The following is a 21,795-nucleotide window of genomic DNA, read 5'->3' as shown; positions in this document are numbered from 1 at the left end:
AACCTCCCTTCTTTGACCGGTGTTTTTGTTGCTTTTCTCTGCCGCCGAAGGTGCACTGAGGGTCGGATCGCCCAAAATTTTTACCGGTCGTTTTGGTCTGCGGTTCTTCCGAGAGGTGCCCGCCTGACAGTTCTTTTTCAGCAGCCTCCGAAAGGGCATCCAGCGGGCAAGCCAGGGGTTGGCAGCCGCCGGCGGTGAGCCTTCCCCGGCCGGGGCAGACAGCTCCGACCGCAAAATTTTTTCGACTTTCGCCGAGGCCAAAACCCCATGCACTTTTAAAGCCTGCCCGCAGCGCCGTCTCCTGGCAGACGTCCCTTGCCGCCTGCGGTGGTCCTCGCCCGGCAGAGAGAAGCCGGATTCGCCCTCTCACCGGTTCTTTTTCACCATTCCGGAGCTCTGAAATCTGCCGGACACCGAGTGACCGAGGACGCTTCCAGGAGGGCGGCAGCGAGAGGCAGAGTGCCACCGGTCGGGAAGCCGGTTCTCCCACACTTTGAAATTTTTTCGCTTGTTCTGGTGGGATGGAGAGAGAGCGTGGCTTATGCGCCCTCTGCCCCGCGGTACGCCCTTGGCTAGCCTTACGCCGGTGGTTCGCCAGGCCACCGGCACCTTGTACAGCGGGGACGGCGTGGCTTATGCGCCCTCTGCCCCGCGGTACGCCCTTGGCTAGCCTTACGCCGGTGGTTCGCCAGGCCACCGGCACCTTGTACGGCGGGGACGGCGTTGCTTATGCGCCCGTCAATCCACCTACTCGCCCCGGCTAGCCTTTTACCCGGAGGGCGCCACGCTCCGGGTAGCAGTGAGCGGCACGAGCCCAGTCATACCATGCCGCTCACCTCGCACCTTTTCCGGCCTCCGCCGCGGAGACCTCCCGCTCTGTTCTGCGGAGAGCGATTTTGGGCAAAATCTACAAAGTCCCCGATGGTTAAGGACGTAGACTGTTGAGCGGGACCTACACACTCTTGTAGCCGAAGGGGCTCGCCATTTCCCGCAGAAAATGGATCACCTCCCGCAGAGGAACATGAAATGCCCCTTCCCGCGGGACCCGAAGGACCACTCTGTCCGAGCAGGCTTCCAGGACCACGGCACGCAAGAGCGACTCAGTCCCGCTGGCATTACGGATCTGACTTAGTGCAAAAACCTGGCAGAGTCGACCAAAACTCCCCTTCTCTGACCGGTATTTTTGTTGCTTTTCTCTGCCGCCGAAGGTGCACTACGGGTCGGATCGCCCAAAATTTTTACCGGTCGTTTTGGTCTGCGGTTCTTCCGAGAGGTGCCCGCCTGACAGTTCTTTTTCAGCAGCCTCCGAAAGGCCATCCAGCGGGCAAGCCAGGGGTTGGCAGCCGCCGGAGGTGAGCCTTCCCCGGCCGGGGCAGACAGCTCCGACCGCATAATTTTTTCGACTTTCTCCGAGGCCAAAACCCCATGCACTTTTAAAGCCTGCCCGCAGCGCCGTCTCCTGTCAGACGTCCCCGCCGCCTGCGGTGGTCCTCGCCCGGCAGAGAGAAGCCGGAGTCGCCCTCTCTCCGGTTCTTTTTCACCATTCCGGAGCTCTTAAATCTGCCGTACTCCGAGTGACCGAGGACGCTTCCAGGACGGCGGCAGCGAGAGGCAGAGTGCAACCGGTCGGGAAGCCGGTTCTCCCACACTTTGAAAATTTTTCGCTTGTGCTGGTGGGATGGAGAGAGAGCGTGGCTTATGCGCCCTCTGCCCCGCGGTACGCCCTTGGCTAGCCTTACGCCGGTGGTTCGCCAGGCCACCGGCACCTTGTACGGCGGGGACGGCGTTGCTTATGCGCCCGTCATCCCACCTACTCGCCCCGGCTAGCCTTTTACCCGGAGGGCGCCACGCTCCGGGTAGCAGTGAGCGGCACGAGCCCAGTCATACCATGCCGCTCACCTCGCACCTTTTCCGGCCTCCGCCGCGGAGACCTCACGCTCTGTTCTGCGGAGAGCGATTTTGGGCAAAATCTACAAAGTCCCCGATGGTTAAGGACGTAGACTGTTGAGCGGGACCTACACACTCTTGTAGCCGAAGGGGCTCGCCATTTCCCGCAGAAAATGGATCACCTCCCGCAGAGGAACATGAAATGCCCCTTCCCGCGGGACCCGCAGGACCGCTCTGTCCGAGCAGGCCTCCAGGACCACGGCACGCAAAAGCGACTCAGTCCCGCTGGCATTACGGATCTGACTTAGTGCAAAAACCTGGCAGAGTCGACCAAAACTCCCCTTCTCTGACCGGTATTTTTGTTGCTTTTCTCTGCCGCCGAAGGTGCACTACGGGTCGGATCGCCCAAAATTTTTACCGGTCGTTTTGGTCTGCGGTTCTTCCGAGAGGTGCCCGCCTGACAGTTCTTTTTCAGAAGCCTCCGAAAGGGCATCCAGCGGGCAAGCCAGGGGTTGGCAGCCGCCGGCGGTGAGCCTTCCCCGGCCGGGGCAGACAGCTCCGACCGCATAATTTTTTCGACTTTTGCCGAGGCCAAAACCCCATGCACTTTTAAAGCCTGCCCGCAGCGCCGTCTCCTGTCAGACGTCCCCGCCGCCTGCGGTGGTCCTCGCCCGGCAGAGAGAAGCCGGAGTCGCCCTCTCTCCGGTTCTTTTTCACCATTCCGGAGCTCTTAAATCTGCCGTACTCCGAGTGACCGAGGACGCTTCCAGGAGGGCGGCAGCGAGAGGCAGAGTGCCACCGGTCGGGAAGCCGGTTCTCCCACACTTTGAAAATATTTCGCTTGTGCTGGTGGGATGGAGAGAGAGCGTGGCTTATGCGCCCTCTGCCCCGCGGTACGCCCTGGCTAGCCTTACGCCGGTGGTTCGCCAGGCCACCGGCACCTTGTACGGCGGGGACGGCGTTGCTTATGCGCCCGTCATCCCACCTACTCGCCCCGGCTAGCCTTTTACCCGGAGGGCGCCACGCTCCGGGTAGCAGTGAGCGGCACGAGCCCAGTCATACCATGCCGCTCACCTCGCACCTTTTCCGGCCTCCGCCGCGGAGACCTCACGCTCTGTTCTGCGGAGAGCGATTTTGGGCAAAATCTACAAAGTCCCCGATGGTTAAGGACGTAGACTGTTGAGCGGGACCTACACACTCTTGTAGCCGAAGGGGCTCGCCATTTCCCGCAGAAAATGGATCACCTCCCGCAGAGGAACATGAAATGCCCCTTCCCGCGGGACCCGCAGGACCGCTCTGTCCGAGCAGGCCTCCAGGACCACGGCACGCAAAAGCGACTCAGTCCCGCTGGCATTACGGATCTGACTTAGTGCAAAAACCTGGCAGAGTCGACCAAAACTCCCCTTCTCTGACCGGTATTTTTGTTGCTTTTCTCTGCCGCCGAAGGTGCACTACGGGTCGGATCGCCCAAAATTTTTACCGGTCGTTTTGGTCTGCGGTTCTTCCGAGAGGTGCCCGCCTGACAGTTCTTTTTCAGCAGCCTCCGAAAGGGCATCCAGCGGGCAAGCCAGGGGTTGGCAGCCGCCGGCGGTGAGCCTTCCCCGGCCGGGGCAGAAAGCTCCGACCGCATAATTTTTTCGACTTTCGCCGAGGCCAAAAGCCCAGGCACTTAGAAAGCCTGCCCGCAGCGCCGCCTCCTGTCAGAGGTCCCCGCCGCCTGCGGTGGTCCTCGCCCGGCAGAGAGAAGCCGGAGTCGCCCTCTCTCCGGTTCTTTTTCACCATTCCGGAGCTCTTAAATCTGCCGTACTCCGAGTGACCGAGGACGCTTCCAGGAGGGCGGCAGAGAGAGGCAGAGTGCCACCGGTCGGGAAGCCGGTTCTCCCACACTTTGAAAATTTTTCGCTTGTGCTGGTGGGATGGAGAGAGAGCGTGGCTTATGCGCCCTCTGCCCCGCGGTACGCCCTGGCTAGCCTTACGCCGGTGGTTCGCCAGGCCACCGGCACCTTGTACGGCGGGGACGGCGTTGCTTATGCGCCCGTCAACCCACCTACTCGCCCCGGCTAGCTTTTTACCCGGAGGGCGCCACGCTCCGGGTAGCAGTGAGCGGCACGAGCCCAGTCATACCATGCCGCTCACCTCGCACCTTTTCCGGCCTCCGCCGCGGAGACCTCACGCTCTGTTCTGCGGAGAGCGATTTTGGGCAAAATCTACAAAGTCCCCGATGGTTAAGGACGTAGACTGTTGAGCGGGACCTACACACTCTTGTAGCCGAAGGGGCTCGCCATTTCCCGCAGAAAATGGATCACCTCCCGCAGAGGAACATGAAATGCCCCTTCCCGCGGGACCCGAAGGACCGCTCTGTCCGAGCAGGCCTCCAGGACCACGGCACGCAAAAGCGACTCAGTCCCGCTGGCATTACGGATCTGACTTAGTGCAAAAACCTGGCAGAGTCGACCAAAACTCCCCTTCTCTGACCGGTATTTTTGCTGCTTTTCTCTGCCGCCGAAGGTGCACTACGTGTCGGATCGCCCAAAATTTTTACCGGTCGTTTTGGTCTGCGGTTCTTCCGAGAGGTGCCCGCCTGACAGTTCTTTTTCAGCAGCCTCCGAAAGGGCATCCAGCGGGCAAGCCAGGGGTTGGCAGCCGCCGGCGGTGAGCCTTCCCCGGCCAAGGCAGACAGCTCCGACCGCATAATTTTTTCGAACTTCTCCGAGGTCAAAATCCCAGGCACTCCGACGGAAGGTCCGCCGCGCGTCTCCCGTCTGACGTCCCCGCCGCTCGCGGTGGTCCTCGCCCGGCAGGGAGCTGCCGGATTCGCCCTCTTACCGGTTCTTTTTCACCTTTCCGGAGCTCTGATATCTGCCGCACACACAGTGACCGAGGACGCTTCCAGGAGGGCGGCAGCGAGAGGCAGAGTGCCACCGGGCGGGTCCTCGGTTCTCCCACACTTAGAAAATTTTTGCGCTTGTGCTGGTGCGAGGACGTAGGTCTTTCGACCGGGGCAAGCCTGGAGGGCGGTAGCCGGGATTGGCGCCCTATTCCCGGCTAGCTCTCGGAGGCTTCACCCGGTTGGAGGTTGGAGCTCCGACTTCCATGGGCATGTTCCTCACCGGGACCTACGACCAAGTGTGGCCGAGGGACAGTGACACATTCCCGTGTAGCCTGAGTGGCTGCTCCCGCTGAGCTACTTCCATGGGCACTATTCCTCCCCGGGACTTGCCGCCAAGTCTTGGCCGGGGGACAGTGACACATTGCCGGGTAGCCTGAGTGGCTGCTCCCGCTGAGCTCTTACTTCCATGGGCATGTTCCTCACCGGGACCAACTACCAAGTGTGGCCGGGTTTCGAGCTCCAAACTCGGCTTGCACTTGGTCGCTTGGGGGGTCCCCTCCGCTCCGGGAAGGGCGCCCTCCAGCGGGCAGACGAGGGTACTTCTAGTCTGCCCGAGCTCCATGGGGCCCCTCTCGCCCCTAGGCTCCCCGCCCAGGGTTCCAGGGTCCCGGATACAGCCACCCTGTCGAGTTCGGTATAGGGTACCGGGCCTGGCTGGAATCACGCCGGGATCGGTGAGACCTCCTCGGCCGCGGCTCAGCCTCCAAACTCCCTTTCGCGGTTCTCTTCCCTTCAACTTCCATGGGCATGTTCCACACCGGGACCTCCGACCAAGTGTGGCCGGGGAACAGTCACCCATGCCCGGGTAGCCTCAGCGGCTGCTCCCGCTGAGGTCAACTTGGAGGCTGGAGCTCCGACTTCCATGGGCACTATTCCTCCCCGGGACCTGCCGCCAAGTCTGGCCGGGGGACAGTGACACATTCCCGGGTAGCCCTGAGCGGCTGCTCCCGCTGAACTCTTACTTCCATGGGCATGTTCCTCATCAGGAACCAACGACCAAGTGTGGCCCATGGACAGTGACACATTCCCGGGTAGCCTCAGCAGCTGCTCCCGCTGAGCTACTTCCATGAGCACTATTCCTCCCCGGGACCTGCCGCCAAGTCTGGCCGGGGGACAGTGACACATTCCCGGGTAGCCTGAGCGGCTGCTCCCGCTGAGCTACTTCCATGGGCACTATTCCTCCCCGGGACTTGCCGCCAAGTCTTGGCCGGGGGACAGTGACACATTCCCGGGTAGCCTGAGTGGCTGCTCCCGCTGAGCTCTTACTTCCATGGGCATGTTCCTCACCGGGACATACTACCAAGTGTGGCCGGGTTTCGAGCTCCAAACTCGGCTTGCACTTGGTCGCTTGGGGGTCCCCTCCGCTCCGGGAAGGGCGCCCTCCAGCGGGCAGACGAGGGTACTTCTAGTCTGCCCGAGCTCCATGGGGCCCCTCTCGCCCCTAGGCTCCCCGCCCAGGGTTCCAGGGTCCCGGATACAGCCACCCTGCCGAGTTCGGTATAGGGTACCGGGCCTGGCTGGAATCACGCCGGGATCGGTGAGACCTCCTCGGCCGCGGCTCAGCCTCCAAACTCCCTTTCGCGGTTCTCTTCCCTTCAACTTCCATGGGCATGTTCCACACCGGGACCTCCGACCAAGTGTGGCCGGGGAACAGTCGCCCATGCCCGGGTAGCCTCAGCAAGTGCTCCCGCTGAGGTCAACTTGGAGGTTGGAGCTCCGACTTCCATGGGCACTGTTCCTCCCCGGGACCTGCCGCCAAGTCTGGCCGGGGGACAGTGACACATTCCCGGGTAGCTTGAGCGGCTTCTCCCGCTGAACTCTTACTTCCATGGGCATGTTCCTCATCAGGAACCAACGACCAAGTGTTGCCCAGGGACAGTGACACATTCCCGGGTAGCCTCAGCAGCTGCTCCCGCTGAGCTACTTCCATGAGCACTATTCCTCCCCGGGACCTGCCGCCAAGTCTGGCCGGGGGACAGTGACACATTCCCGGGTAGCCTCAGCAGCTGCTCCCGCTGAGCTACTTCCATGGGCACTATTCCTCCCCGGGACTTGCCGCCAAGTCTTGGCCGGGGGACAGTGACACATTGCCGGGTAGCCTGAGTGGCTGCTCCCGCTGAGCTCTTACTTCCATGGGCATGTTCCTCACCGGGACCAACTACCAAGTGTGGCCGGGTTTCGAGCTCCAAACTCGGCTTGCACTTGGTCGCTTGGGGGGTCCCCTCCGCTCCGGGAAGGGCGCCCTCCAGCGGGCAGACGAGGGTACTTCTAGTCTGCCCGAGCTCCATGGGGCCCCTCTCGCCCCTAGGCTCCCCGCCCAGGGTTCCAGGGTCCCGGATACAGCCACCCTGTCGAGTTCGGTATAGGGTACCGGGCCTGGCTGGAATCACGCCGGGATCGGTGAGACCTCCTCGGCCGCGGCTCAGCCTCCAAACTCCCTTTCGCGGTTCTCTTCCCTTCAACTTCCATGGGCATGTTCCACACCGGGACCTCCGACCAAGTGTGGCCGGGGAACAGTCACCCATGCCCGGGTAGCCTCAGCGGCTGCTCCCGCTGAGGTCAACTTGGAGGCTGGAGCTCCGACTTCCATGGGCACTATTCCTCCCCGGGACCTGCCGCCAAGTCTGGCCGGGGGACAGTGACACATTCCCGGGTAGCCCTGAGCGGCTGCTCCCGCTGAACTCTTACTTCCATGGGCATGTTCCTCATCAGGAACCAACGACCAAGTGTGGCCCAGGGACAGTGACACATTCCCGGGTAGCCTCAGCAGCTGCTCCCGCTGAGCTACTTCCATGAGCACTATTCCTCCCCGGGACCTGCCGCCAAGTCTGGCCGGGGGACAGTGACACATTCCCGGGTAGCCTGAGCGGCTGCTCCCGCTGAGCTACTTCCATGGGCACTATTCCTCCCCGGGACTTGCCGCCAAGTCTTGGCCGGGGGACAGTGACACATTCCCGGGTAGCCTGAGTGGCTGCTCCCGCTGAGCTCTTACTTCCATGGGCATGTTCCTCACCGGGACATACTACCAAGTGTGGCCGGGTTTCGAGCTCCAAACTCGGCTTGCACTTGGTCGCTTGGGGGTCCCCTCCGCTCCGGGAAGGGCGCCCTCCAGCGGGCAGACGAGGGTACTTCTAGTCTGCCCGAGCTCCATGGGGCCCCTCTCGCCCCTAGGCTCCCCGCCCAGGGTTCCAGGGTCCCGGATACAGCCACCCTGTAGAGTTCGGTATAGGGTACCGGGCCTGGCTGGAATCACGCCGGGATCGGTGAGACCTCCTCGGCCGCGGCTCAGCCTCCAAACTCCCTTTCGCGGTTCTCTTCCCTTCAACTTCCATGGGCATGTTCCACACCGGGACCTCCGACCAAGTGTGGCCGGGGAACAGTCACCCATGCCCGGGTAGCCTCAGCGGCTGCTCCCGCTTAGGTCAACTTGGAGGTTGGAGCTCCGACTTCCATGGGCACTATTCCTCCCCGGGACCTGCCGCCAAGTCTGGCCGAGGGACAGTGACACATTCCCGGGTAGCCTGAGCGGCTTCTCCCGCTGAACTCTTACTTCCATGGGCATGTTCCTCATCAGGAACCAACGACCAAGTGTGGCCCAGGGACAGTGACACATTTTTGGGTAGCCTCAGCAGCTGCTCCCGCTGAGCTACTTCCATGAGCACTATTCCTCCCCGGGACTTGCCGCCAAGTCTTGGCCGGGGGACAGTGACACATTCCCGGGTAGCCTGAGTGGCTGCTCCCGCTGAGCTACTTCCATGGGCACTATTCCTCCCCGGGACTTGCCGCCAAGTCTTGGCCGGGGGACAGTGACACATTCCCGGGTAGCCTGAGTGGCTGCTCCCGCTGAGCTCTTACTTCCATGGGCATGTTCCTCACCGGGACATACTACCAAGTGTGGCCGGGTTTCGAGCTCCAAACTCGGCTTGCACTTGGTCGCTTGGGGGGTCCCCTCCGCTCCGGGAAGGGCGCCCTCCAGCGGGCAGACGAGGGTACTTCTAGTCTGCCCGAGCTCCATGGGGCCCCTCTCGCCCCTAGGCTCCCCGCCCAGGGTTCCAGGGTCCCGGATACAGCCACCCTGTCGAGTTCGGTATAGGGTACCGGGCCTGGCTGGAATCACGCCGGGATCGGTGAGACCTCCTCGGCCGCGGCTCAGCCTCCAAACTCCCTTTCGCGGTTCTCTTCCCTTCAACTTCCATGGGCATGTTCCACACCGGGACCTCCGACCAAGTGTGGCCGGGGAACAGTCGCCCATGCCCGGGTAGCCTCAGCAAGTGCTCCCGCTGAGGTCAACTTGGAGGTTGGAGCTCCGACTTCCATGGGCACTGTTCCTCCCCGGGACCTGCCGCCAAGTCTGGCCGGGGGACAGTGACACATTCCCGGGTAGCTTGAGCGGCTTCTCCCGCTGAACTCTTACTTCCATGGGCATGTTCCTCATCAGGAACCAACGACCAAGTGTGGCCCAGGGACAGTGACACATTCCCGGGTAGCCTCAGCAGCTGCTCCCGCTGAGCTACTTCCATGAGCACTATTCCTCCCCGGGACTTGCCGCCAAGTCTTGGCCGGGGGACAGTGACACATTCCCGGGTAGCCTGAGTGGCTGCTCCCGCTGAGCTACTTCCATGGGCACTATTCCTCCCCGGGACTTGCCGCCAAGTCTTGGCCGGGGGACAGTGACACATTCCCGGGTAGCCTGAGTGGCTGCTCCCGCTGAGCTCTTACTTCCATGGGCATGTTCCTCACCGGGACATACTACCAAGTGTGGCCGGGTTTCGAGCTCCAAACTCGGCTTGCACTTGGTCGCTTGGGGGGTCCCCTCCGCTCCGGGAAGGGCGCCCTCCAGCGGGCAGACGAGGGTACTTCTAGTCTGCCCGAGCTCCATGGGGCCCCTCTCGCCCCTAGGCTCCCCGCCCAGGGTTCCAGGGTCCCGGATACAGCCACCCTGTCGAGTTCGGTATAGGGTACCGGGCCTGGCTGGAATCACGCCGGGATCGGTGAGACCTCCTCGGCCGCGGCTCAGCCTCCAAACTCCCTTTCGCGGTTCTCTTCCCTTCAACTTCCATGGGCATGTTCCACACCGGGACCTCCGACCAAGTGTGGCCGGGGAACAGTCGCCCATGCCCGGGTAGCCTCAGCAAGTGCTCCCGCTGAGGTCAACTTGGAGGTTGGAGCTCCGACTTCCATGGGCACTGTTCCTCCCCGGGACCTGCCGCCAAGTCTGGCCGGGGGACAGTGACACATTCCCGGGTAGCTTGAGCGGCTTCTCCCGCTGAACTCTTACTTCCATGGGCATGTTCCTCATCAGGAACCAACGACCAAGTGTGGCCCAGGGACAGTGACACATTCCCGGGTAGCCTCAGCAGCTGCTCCCGCTGAGCTACTTCCATGAGCACTATTCCTCCCCGGGACTTGCCGCCAAGTCTTGGCCGGGGGACAGTGACACATTCCCGGGTAGCCTGAGTGGCTGCTCCCGCTGAGCTACTTCCATGGGCACTATTCCTCCCCGGGACTTGCCGCCAAGTCTTGGCCGGGGGACAGTGACACATTCCCGGGTAGCCTGAGTGGCTGCTCCCGCTGAGCTCTTACTTCCATGGGCATGTTCCTCACCGGGACATACTACCAAGTGTGGCCGGGTTTCGAGCTCCAAACTCGGCTTGCACTTGGTCGCTTGGGGGGTCCCCTCCGCTCCGGGAAGGGCGCCCTCCAGCGGGCAGACGAGGGTACTTCTAGTCTGCCCGAGCTCCATGGGGCCCCTCTCGCCCCTAGGCTCCCGGCCCAGGGTTCCAGGGTCGCGGATCCAGCCACCATGCGGAGTTCGGTTTGGGTACCGGGCCTGGCAGAAATCACGCCGGGATCGGTGAGCCCTCCTCGGCCGCGGCTTCGCGCAAAAACTCCCTTTCGCGGTTCTCTTCACTTCAACTTCCATGGACACGTTCCACACTTGGACCTACGACCAAGTGTGCCCGGGGAACAGTAACCCATGCCCGGGCAGCCTCAGCAAGTGCTCCCGCTGAGGTCAATTTGGAGGTTTGAGCTCCGACTTCCATGGCCATGTTCCTCACCGGGACCTACGACCAAGCGTGGCCGGGTTTCGAGCTCCAAACTCGGCTTGCACTTTGTGGCCAAGGGGGTCCCCTCCGCTCCGGGAAGGGCGCCCTCCAGCTGGCAGACGAGGTTACTTCTAGTCTGCCCGAGCTCCATGGGGCATTATTCCTCCCCGGGACTTGCCGCCAAGTCTGGCCGGGGGACAGTGACACTTGGCCGGGTAGGCGAAGTGGCTTCTCCCGCTGACTTGCCCCTTTGGAAGTAGGAGCTCTTACTTCCATGGGCATTATACCTCTCGAAGACTTAGAGCCAAGTGAGCTCCTACTTCCATGGGCATTATTCCTCCCCGGGACTTGCCGCCAAGTCTGGCCGGGGGACAGTGACACTTGGCCGGGTAGGCGAAGTGGCTTCTCCCGCTGACTTGCCCCTTTGGAAGTAGGAGCTCCTACTTCCATGGGCATTATTCCTCCCCGGGACTTGCCGCCAAGTCTGGCCGGGGGACAGTGACACTTGGCCGGGTAGGCGAAGTGGCTTCTCCCGCTGACTTGCCCCTTTGGAAGTAGGAGCTCCTACTTCCATGGGCATTATTCCTCCCCGGGACTTGCCGCCAAGTCTGGCCGGGGGACAGTGACACTTGGCCGGGTAGGCGAAGTGGCTTCTCCCGCTGACTTGCCCCTTTGGAAGTAGGAGCTCTTACTTCCATGGGCATTATACCTCTCGAAGACTTAGAGCCAAGTGAGCTCCTACTTCCATGGGCATTATTCCTCCCCGGGACTTGCCGCCAAGTCTGGCCGGGGGACAGTGACACTTGGCCGGGTAAGCGAAGTGGCTTCTCCCGCTGACTTGCCCCTTTGGAAGTAGGAGCTCCTACTTCCATGGGCATTATTCCTCCCCGGGACTTGCCGCCAAGTCTGGCCGGGGGACAGTGACACTTGGCCGGGTAGGCGAAGTGGCTTCTCCCGCTGACTTGCCCCTTTGGAAGTAGGAGCTCCTACTTCCATGGGCATTATTCCTCCCCGGGACCTACTGCCAAGTGTGGCCGGGGGACAGTGACTCTTGGCCGGATAGGCCAAGTGGCTTCTCCCGCTGACTTGCCCCTTTGGAAGTAGGAGCTCCTACTTCCATGGGCATTATTCCTCCCCGGGACCTACTGCCAAGTGTGGCCGGGGAACAGTGACTCTTGGCCGGATAGGCCAAGTGGCTTCTCCCGCTGACTTGCCCCTTTGGAAGTAGGAGCTCTTACTTCCATGGGCATTATTCCTCCCCGGGACCTACTGCCAAGTGTGGCCGGGGAACAGTGACTCTTGGCCGGATAGGCCAAGTGGCTTCTCCCGCTGACTTGCCCCTTTGGAAGTAGGAGCTCTTACTTCCATGGTCATTATTCCTCCCCGGGACCTACTGCCAAGTGTAGCCGGGGAACAGTGACTCTTTGCCGGATAGGCCAAGTGGCTTCTCCCGCTGACTTGCCCCTTTGGAAGTAGGAGCTCCTACTTCCATGGGCATTATTCCTCCCCGGGACCTACTGCCAAGTGTGGCCGGGGAACAGTGACTCTTGGCCGGATAGGCCAAGTGGCTTCTCCCGCTGACTTGCCCCTTTGGAAGTAGGAGCTCTTACTTCCATGGGCATTATTCCTCCCCGGGACCTACTGCCAAGTGTGGCCGGGGAACAGTGACTCTTGGCCGGATAGGCCAAGTGGCTTCTCCCGCTGACTTGCCCCTTTGGAAGTAGGAGCTCTTACTTCCATGGTCATTATTCCTCCCCGGGACCTACTGCCAAGTGTAGCCGGGGAACAGTGACTCTTGGCCGGATAGGCCAAGTGGCTTCTCCCGCTGACTTGCCCCTTTGGAAGTAGGAGCTCCTACTTCCATGGGCATTATTCCTCCCCGGGACCTACTGCCAAGTGTGGCCGGGGAACAGTGACTCTTGGCCGGATAGGCCAAGTGGCTTCTCCCGCTTACTTTCCCCTTTGGAAGTAGGAGCTCCTACTTCCATGGGCATTATTCCTCCCCGGGACCTACTGCCAAGTGTGGCCGGGGAACAGTGACTCTTGGCCGGATAGGCCAAGTGGCTTCTCCCGCTGACTTGACCCTTTGGAAGTAGGAGCTCCTACTTCCATGGGCATTATTCCTCCCCGGGACCTCCTGCCAAGTGTGGCCGGGGAACAGTGACTCTTGGCCGGATAGGCCAAGTTGCTTCTCCCGCTGACTTGCCCCTTTGGAAGTAGGAGCTCCTACTTCCATGGGCACTATACCTCTCGGGGACTTAGAGCCAAGTGTCTTCACCCTTTGGAGGTAGTAGCTCCTACTTCCATGGGCATTATTCCTCCCCGGGACCTCCTGCCAAGTGTGGCCGGGGAACAGTGACTCTTGTTCGGATAGGCCAAGTGGCTTCTCCCGCTGACTTGCCCCTTTGGAAGTAGGAGCTCCTACTTCCATGGGCATTATTCCTCCCCGGGACCTACTGCCAAGTGTAGCCGGGGAACAGTGACTCTTTGCCGGATAGGCCAAGTGGCTTCTCCCGCTGACTTGCCCCTTTGGAAGTAGGAGCTCCTACTTCCATGGGCATTATTCCTCCCCGGGACCTACTGCCAAGTGTGGCCGGGGAACAGTGACTCTTGGCCGGATAGGCCAAGTGGCTTCTCCCGCTGACTTGCCCCTTTGGAAGTAGGAGCTCTTACTTCCATGGGCATTATTCCTCCCCGGGACCTACTGCCAAGTGTGGCCGGGGAACAGTGACTCTTGGCCGGATAGGCCAAGTGGCTTCTCCCGCTGACTTGCCCCTTTGGAAGTAGGAGCTCTTACTTCCATGGTCATTATTCCTCCCCGGGACCTACTGCCAAGTGTAGCCGGGGAACAGTGACTCTTGGCCGGATAGGCCAAGTGGCTTCTCCCGCTGACTTGCCCCTATGGAAGTAGGAGCTCTTACTTCCATGGGCATTATTCCTCCCCGGGACCTACTGCCAAGTGTGGCCGGGGAACAGTGACTCTTGGCCGGATAGGCCAAGTGGCTTCTCCCGCTGACTTGCCCCTTTGGAAGTAGGAGCTCTTACTTCCATGGTCATTATTCCTCCCCGGGACCTACTGCCAAGTGTGGCCGGGGAACAGTGACATGTGGCCGGATAGGCCAAGTGGCTTCTCCCGCTGACTTGCCCCTTTGGAAGTAGGAGCTCTTACTTCCATGGGCATTATTCCTCCCCGGGACCTACTGCCAAGTGTTGCCGGGGGACAGTGACATGTGGCCGGATAGCCCAAGTGGCTTCTCCCGCTGACTTGCCCCTTTGGAAGTAGGAGCTCCTACTTCCATGGGCATTATTCCTCCCCGGGACCTCCTGCCAAGTGTGGCCGGGGAACAGTGACTCTTGGCCGGATAGGCCAAGTGGCTTCTCCCGCTGACTTGCCCCTTTGGAAGTAGGAGCTCCTACTTCCATGGGCATTATTCCTCCCCGGGACCTACTGCCAAGTGTGGCCGGGGAACAGTGACTCTTGGCCGGATAGGCCAAGTGGCTTCTCCCGCTTACTTTCCCCTTTGGAAGTAGGAGCTCCTACTTCCATGGGCATTATTCCTCCCCGGGACCTACTGCCAAGTGTGGCCGGGGAACAGTGACTCTTGGCCGGATAGGCCAAGTGGCTTCTCCCGCTGACTTGACCCTTTGGAAGTAGGAGCTCCTACTTCCATGGGCATTATTCCTCCCCGGGACCTCCTGCCAAGTGTGGCCGGGGAACAGTGACTCTTGGCCGGATAGGCCAAGTTGCTTCTCCCGCTGACTTGCCCCTTTGGAAGTAGGAGCTCCTACTTCCATGGGCACTATACCTCTCGGGGACTTAGAGCCAAGTGTCTTCACCCTTTGGAGGTAGTAGCTCCTACTTCCATGGGCATTATTCCTCCCCGGGACCTCCTGCCAAGTGTGGCCGGGGAACAGTGACTCTTGTTCGGATAGGCCAAGTGGCTTCTCCCGCTGACTTGCCCCTTTGGAAGTAGGAGCTCCTACTTCCATGGGCATTATTCCTCCCCGGGACCTACTGCCAAGTGTGGCCGGGGAACAGTGACTCTTGGCCGGATAGGCCAAGTGGCTTCTCCCGCTGACTTGACCCTTTGGAAGTAGGAGCTCCTACTTCCATGGGCATTATTCCTCCCCGGGACCTACTGCCAAGTGTGGCCGGGGAACAGTGACTCTTGCCTGGGTAGGCCAAGTGGCTTCTCCCGCTGACTTGCCCCTTTGGAAGTAGGAGCTCCTACTTCCATGGGCATTATTCCTCCCCGGGACCTACTGCCAAGAGTGGCCGGGGGACAGTGACATGTGGCCGGATAGGCCAAGTGGCTTCTCCCGCTGACTTGCCCCTTTGGAAGTAGGAGCTCCTACTTCCATGGGCATTATTCCTCCCCGGGACCTACTGCCAAGTGTGGCCGGGGAACAGTGACTCTTGGCCGGATATGCCAAGTGGCTTCTCCCGCTGACTTGCCCCTTTGGAAGTAGGAGCTCCTACTTCCATGGGCATTATTCCTCCCCGGGACCTACTGCCAAGTGTGGCCGGGGAACAGTGACTCTTGGCCGGATAGGCCAAGTGGCTTCTCCCGCTGACTTGACCCTTTGGAAGTAGGAGCTCCTACTTCCATGGGCATTATTCCTCCCCGGGACCTACTGCCAAGTGTGGCCGGGGAACAGTGACTCTTGCCTGGGTAGGCCAAGTGGCTTCTCCCGCTGATTAGCCCCTTTGGAAGTAGGAGCTCCTACTTCCATGGGCATTATTCCTCCCCGGGACCTACTGCCAAGAGTGGCCGGGGGACAGTGACATGTGGCCGGATAGGCCAAGTGGCTTCTCCCGCTGACTTGCCCCTTTGGAAGTAGGAGCTCCTACTTCCATGGGCATTATTCCTCCCCGGGACCTACTGCCAAGTGTGGCCGGGGAACAGTGACTCTTGGCCGGATATGCCAAGTGGCTTCTCCCGCTGACTTGCCCCTTTGGAAGTAGGAGCTCCTACTTCCATGGGCATTATTCCTCTCCGGGACCTACTGCCAAGTGTGGCCGGGGAACAGTGACTCTTGGCCGGATAGGCCAAGTGGCTTCTCCCGCTGACTTGCCCCTTTGGAAGTAGGAGCTCTTACTTCCATGGGCACTATACCTCTCGGGGACTTAGAGCCAAGTGTCTTCACTCTTTGGAGGTAGTAGCTCCTACTTCCATGGGCATTATTCCTCCCCGGGACCTACTGCCAAGTGTGGCCGGGGGACAGTGACATGTGGCCGGATAGGCCAAGTGGCTTCTCCCGCTGACTTGCCCCTTTGGAAGTAGGAGCTCTTACTTCCATGGGCATTATTCCTCCCCGGGACCTACAGCCAAGTGTGGCCGGGGAACAGTGACTCTTGGACGGATAGGCCAAGTGGCTGCTCCCGCTGACTTGCCCCTTTGGAAGTAGGAGCTCCTACTTCCATGGGCATTATTCCTCCCCGGGACCTACTGCCAAGTGTGGCCGGGGAACAGTGACTCTTGGCCGGATAGGCCAAGTGGCTGCTCCCGCTGACTTGCCCCTTTGGAAGTAGGAGCTCTTACTTCCATGGGCATTATTCCTCCCCGGGACCTACTGCCAAGTGTGGCCGGGGGACAGTGACATGTGGCCGGTTAGGCCAAGTGGCTTCTCCCGCTGACTTGCCCCTTTGGAAGTAGGAGCTCTTACTTCCATGGGCATTATTCCTCCCCGGGACCTACTGCCAAGTGTGGCCGGGGGACAGTGACATGTGGCCGGATAGCCCAAGTGGCTTCTCCCGCTGACTTGCCCCTTTGGAAGTAGGAGCTCCTACTTCCATGGGCATTATTCCTCCCCGGGACCTACTGCCAAGTGTGGCCGGGGAACAGTGACTCTTGGCCGGATAGGCCAAGTGGCTTCTCCCGCTGACTTGCCCCTTTGGAAGTAGGAGCTCTTACTCCCATGGGCAGTATACCTCTCGGGGACTTAGAGCCAAGTGTCTTCACCCTTTGGAGGTGGTAGCTCCTACTTCCATGGGCATTATTCCTCCCCGGGACCTACTGCCAAGTGTGGCCGGGGGACAGTGACTCTTGGCCGGATAGAACTAGTGGCTTCTCCCGCTGACTTGCCCCTTTGGAAGTAGGAGCTCCTACTTCCATGGGCATTATTCCTCCCCGGGACCTACAGCCAAGTGTGGCCGGGGAACAGTGACTCTTGGACGGATAGGCCAAGTGGCTGCTCCCGCTGACTTGCCCCTTTGGAAGTAGGAGCTCCTACTTCCATGGGCATTATTCCTCCCCGGGACCTACTGCCAAGTGTGGCCGGGGAACAGTGACTCTTGGCCGGATAGGCCAAGTGGCTGCTCCCGCTGACTTGCCCCTTTGGAAGTAGGAGCTCTTACTTCCATGGGCATTATTCCTCCCCGGGACCTACTGCCAAGTGTGGCCGGGGGACAGTGACATGTGGCCGGTTAGGCCAAGTGGCTTCTCCCGCTGACTTGCCCCTTTGGAAGTAGGAGCTCTTACTTCCATGGGCATTATTCCTCCCCGGGACCTACTGCCAAGTGTGGCCGGGGGACAGTGACATGTGGCCGGATAGCCCAAGTGGCTTCTCCCGCTGACTTGCCCCTTTGGAAGTAGGAGCTCCTACTTCCATGGGCATTATTCCTCCCCGGGACCTACTGCCAAGTGTGGCCGGGGAACAGTGACTCTTGGCCGGATAGGCCAAGTGGCTTCTCCCGCTGACTTGCCCCTTTGGAAGTAGGAGCTCTTACTCCCATGGGCAGTATACCTCTCGGGGACTTAGAGCCAAGTGTCTTCACCCTTTGGAGGTGGTAGCTCCTACTTCCATGGGCATTATTCCTCCCCGGGACCTACTGCCAAGTGTTGCCGGGGAACAGTGACTCTTGGCCGGATAGAACTAGTGGCTTCTCCCGCTGACTTGCCCCTTTGGAAGTAGGAGCTCCTACTTCCATGGGCATTATTCCTCCCCGGGACCTACAGCCAAGCTTGGCCGGGGGACAGTGACATGTGGCCGGATAGGCCAAGTGGCTTCTCCCGCTGACTTGCCCCTTTGGAAGTAGGAGCTCTTACTTCCATGGGCATTATTCCTCCCCGGGACCTACTGCCAAGTGTGGCCGGGGAACAGTGACTCTTGGCCGGATAGGCCAAGTGGCTTCTCCCGCTGACTTGCCCCTTTGGAGGTAGGAGCTCCTACTTCCATGGGCATTATTCCTCCCCGGGACCTACTGCCAAGTGTGGCCGGGGAACAGTGACTCTTGGCCGGGTAGGCCAAGTGGCTTCTCCCGCTGACTTGCCCCTTTGGAAGTAGGAGCTCCTAATTCCATGGGCATTATTCCTCCCCGGGACCTACTGCCAAGTGTGGCCGGGGAACAGTGACTCTTGGCCGGATAGGCCAAGTGGCTTCTCCCGCTGACTTGCCCCTTTGGAAGTAGGAGCTCCTACTTCCATGGGCATTATTCCTCCCCGGGACCTACTGCCAAGTGTAGCCGGGGAACAGTGACTCTTGGCCGGATAGAACTAGTGGCTTCTCCCGCTGACTTGCCCCTTTGGAAGTAGGAGCTCCTACTTCCATGGGCATTATTCCTCCCCGGGACCTACTGCCAAGAGTGGCCGGGGAACAGTGACTCTTGGCCGGATAGGCCAAGTGGCTTCTCCCGCTGACTTGCCCCTTTGGAAGTAGGAGCTCCTACTTCCATGGGCATTATTCCTCCCCGGGACCTACTGCCAAGTGTGGCCGGGGAACAGTGACTCTTGGCCGGATAGGCCAAGTGGCTTCTCCCGCCGACTTGCCCCTTTGGAAGTAGGAGCTCCCACTTCCATGGGCATTATTCCTCCCCGGGACATACTGCCAAGTGTGGCCGGGGAACAGTGACTCTTGGCCGGATAGTCCAAGTGGCTTCTCCCGCTGACTTGCCCCTTTGGAAGTAGGAGCTCCTACTTCCATGGGCATTATTCCTCCCCGGGACCTACAGCCAAGAGTGGCCGGGGGACAGTGACATGTGGCCGGATAGGCCAAGTGGCTTCTCCCGCTGACTTGCCCCTTTGGAAGTTGGAGCTCCTACTTCCATGGGCATTATTCCTCCCCGGGACCTACTGCCAAGTGTGGCCGGGGAACAGTGACTCTTGGCCGGATAGGCCAAGTGGCTTCTCCCGCTGACTTGCCCCTATGGAAGTAGGAGCTCTTACTTCCATGGGCATTATTCCTCCCCGGGACCTACTGCCAAGTGTGGCCGGGGAACAGTGACTCTTGGCCGGATAGGCCAAGTGGCTTCTCCCGCTGACTTGCCCCTTTGGAAGTAGGAGCTCTCACTTCCATGGGCAGTATACCTCTCGGGGACTTAGAGCCAAGTGTCTTCACCCTTTGGAGGTAGGAGCTCTTACTTCCATGGGCATTATTCCTCTCCGGGACCTACAGCCAAGTGTGGCCGGGGAACAGTGACACTTGGCCGGATAGGCCAAGTGGCTGCTCCCGCTGACTTGCCCCTATGGAAGTAGGAGCTCTTACTTCCATGGGCATTATTCCTCCCCGGGACCTACTGCCAAGTGTGGCCGGGGAACAGTGACTCTTGGCCGGGTAGGCCAAGTGGCTTCTCCCGCTGACTTGCCCCTTTGGAAGTAGGAGCTCTTACTCCCATGGGCAGTATACCTCTCGGGGACTTAGAGCCAAGTGTCTTCACCCTTTGGAGGTAGTAGCTCCTACTTCCATGGGCATTATTCCTCCCCGGGACCTACTGCCAAGTGTAGCCGGGGAACAGTGACTCTTGGCCGGATAGAACTAGTGGCTTCTCCCGCTGACTTGCCCCTTTGGAAGTAGGAGCTCCTACTTCCATGGGCATTATTCCTCCCCGGGACCTACTGCCAAGAGTGGCCGGGGAACAGTGACTCTTGGCCGGGTAGGCCAAGTGGCTTCTCCCGCTGACTTGCCCCTTTGGAAGTAGGAGCTCCTACTTCCATGGGCATTATTCCTCCCCGGGACCTACTGCCAAGTAAGGCCGGGGAACAGTGACTCTTGGCCGGATAGAACTAGTGGCTTCTTCCGCTGACTTGCCCCTTTGGAAGTAGGAGCTCCTACTTCCATGGGCATTATTCCTCCCCGGGACCTACAGCCAAGCTTGGCCGGGGGACAGTGACATGTGGCCGGATAGGCCAAGTGGCTTCTCCCGCTGACTTGCCCCTTTGGAGGTAGGAGCTCTTACTTCCATGGGCATTATTCCTCTCCGGGACCTACAGCCAAGTGTGGCCGGGGAACAGTGAAACTTGGCCGGATAGGCCAAGTGGCTGCTCCCGCTGACTTGCCCCTTAGGAAGTAGGAGCTCCTACTTCCATGGGCATTATTCCTCCCCGGGACCTATAGCCAAGTGTGGACGGGGGACAGTGACATGTGGCCGGATAGGCCGAGCGGCTTCTCCCGCTGACGTCATCGCTTTGGAAGTAGGAGCTCCTACTTCCATGGGCTTGTTCCTCCCCGGGACTTGCCGCCAAGTCTGGCCGGGGGACAGTGACATGTGGCCGGATAGGCCAACTGGCTGCTCCCGCTGAGCCCCTACTTCCATGGGCTTGTTCGTCCCCCGGGACTTGCCGCCAAGTCTGGCCGGGGAACAGTGACATGCCGCCGGATACGGCCGAGCGGCTGCTCCCGCTGACGTCATCGCTTTGGAAGTAGGAGCTCCTACTTCCATGGGCTTGTTCCTCCCCGGGACCTGCCGCCAAGTCTGGCCGGGGGACAGTGACATGTGGCCGGATAGGCCAACTGGCTGCTCCCGCTGAGCCCCTACTTCCATGGGCTTGTTCGTCCCCCGGGACTTGCCGCCAAGTCTGGCCGGGGAACAGTGACATGCCGCCGGATACGGCCGAGCGGCTGCTCCCGCTGACGTCATCGCTTTGGAAGTAGGAGCTCCTACTTCCATGGGCTTGTTCCTCCCCGGGACCTGCCGCCAAGTCTGGCCGGGGGACAGTGACATGTGGCCGGATAGGCCAACTGGCTGCTCCCGCTGAGCCCCTACTTCCATGGGCTTGTTCGTCCCCCGGGACTTGCCGCCAAGTCTGGCCGGGGAACAGTGACATGCCGCCGGATACGGCCGAGCGGCTGCTCCCGCTGACGTCATCGCTTTGGAAGTAGGAGCTCCTACTTCCATGGGCTTGTTCCTCCCCGGGACTTGCCGCCAAGTCTGGCCGGGGGACAGTGACATGTGGCCGGATAGGCCAACTGGCTGCTCCCGCTGAGCCCCTACTTCCATGGGCTTGTTCGTCCCCGGGACTTGCCGCCAAGTCTGGCCGGGGAACAGTGACATGCCGCCGGATACGGCCGAGCGGCTGCTCCCGCTGACGTCATCACTTTGGAAGTCGGAGCTCCTACTTCCATGGGCTTGTTCCTCCCCGGGACTTGCCGCCAAGTCTGGCCGGGGGACAGTGACATGTGGCCGGATAGGCCAACTGGCTGCTCCCGCTGAGCCCCTACTTCCATGGGCTTGTTCGTCCCCGGGACTTGCCGCCAAGTCTGGCCGGGGAACAGTGACATGCCGCCGGATACGGCCGAGCGGCTGCTCCCGCTGACGTCATCACTTTGGAAGTCGGAGCTCCTACTTCCATGGGCTCGTTCCTCCCCGGGACCTGCCGCCAAGTCCTACCGGGGGACAGTGACATGTGGCCGCATAGGCCAAGTGGCTGCTCCCGCTGAGCTCCTACTTCCATGGGCTTGTTCGTCCCCGGGACTTGCCGCCAAGTCTGGCCGGGGAACAGTGACAGGCGGCCGGATACGGCCGAGCGGCTGCTCCCGCTGACGTCATCACTTCGGAAGTCCATGCACGGGGCAAGGCTCGCACTCCAGGCGAGAACCAGCTCTGCGGGGCCGGCGGCGCGTGCTTGGCTGAACCCCCGTGACCAACGGGGGCTAGACGTCGGAGGCATGCCCGCAGAGGTGCACCCCTCGCCGGCCACACTCTCTGACATCCTCCGGCCACTTCTGCTCCGCGCCTACGTTCTACGCGGCTTA

This window comes from Engystomops pustulosus, unplaced genomic scaffold, assembly GCF_040894005.1.
Source record: "Engystomops pustulosus unplaced genomic scaffold, aEngPut4.maternal MAT_SCAFFOLD_98, whole genome shotgun sequence".
NCBI classification, from domain to species: domain Eukaryota; kingdom Metazoa; phylum Chordata; class Amphibia; order Anura; family Leptodactylidae; genus Engystomops; species Engystomops pustulosus.
Note: the sequence above shows the minus strand (reverse complement) of the source record.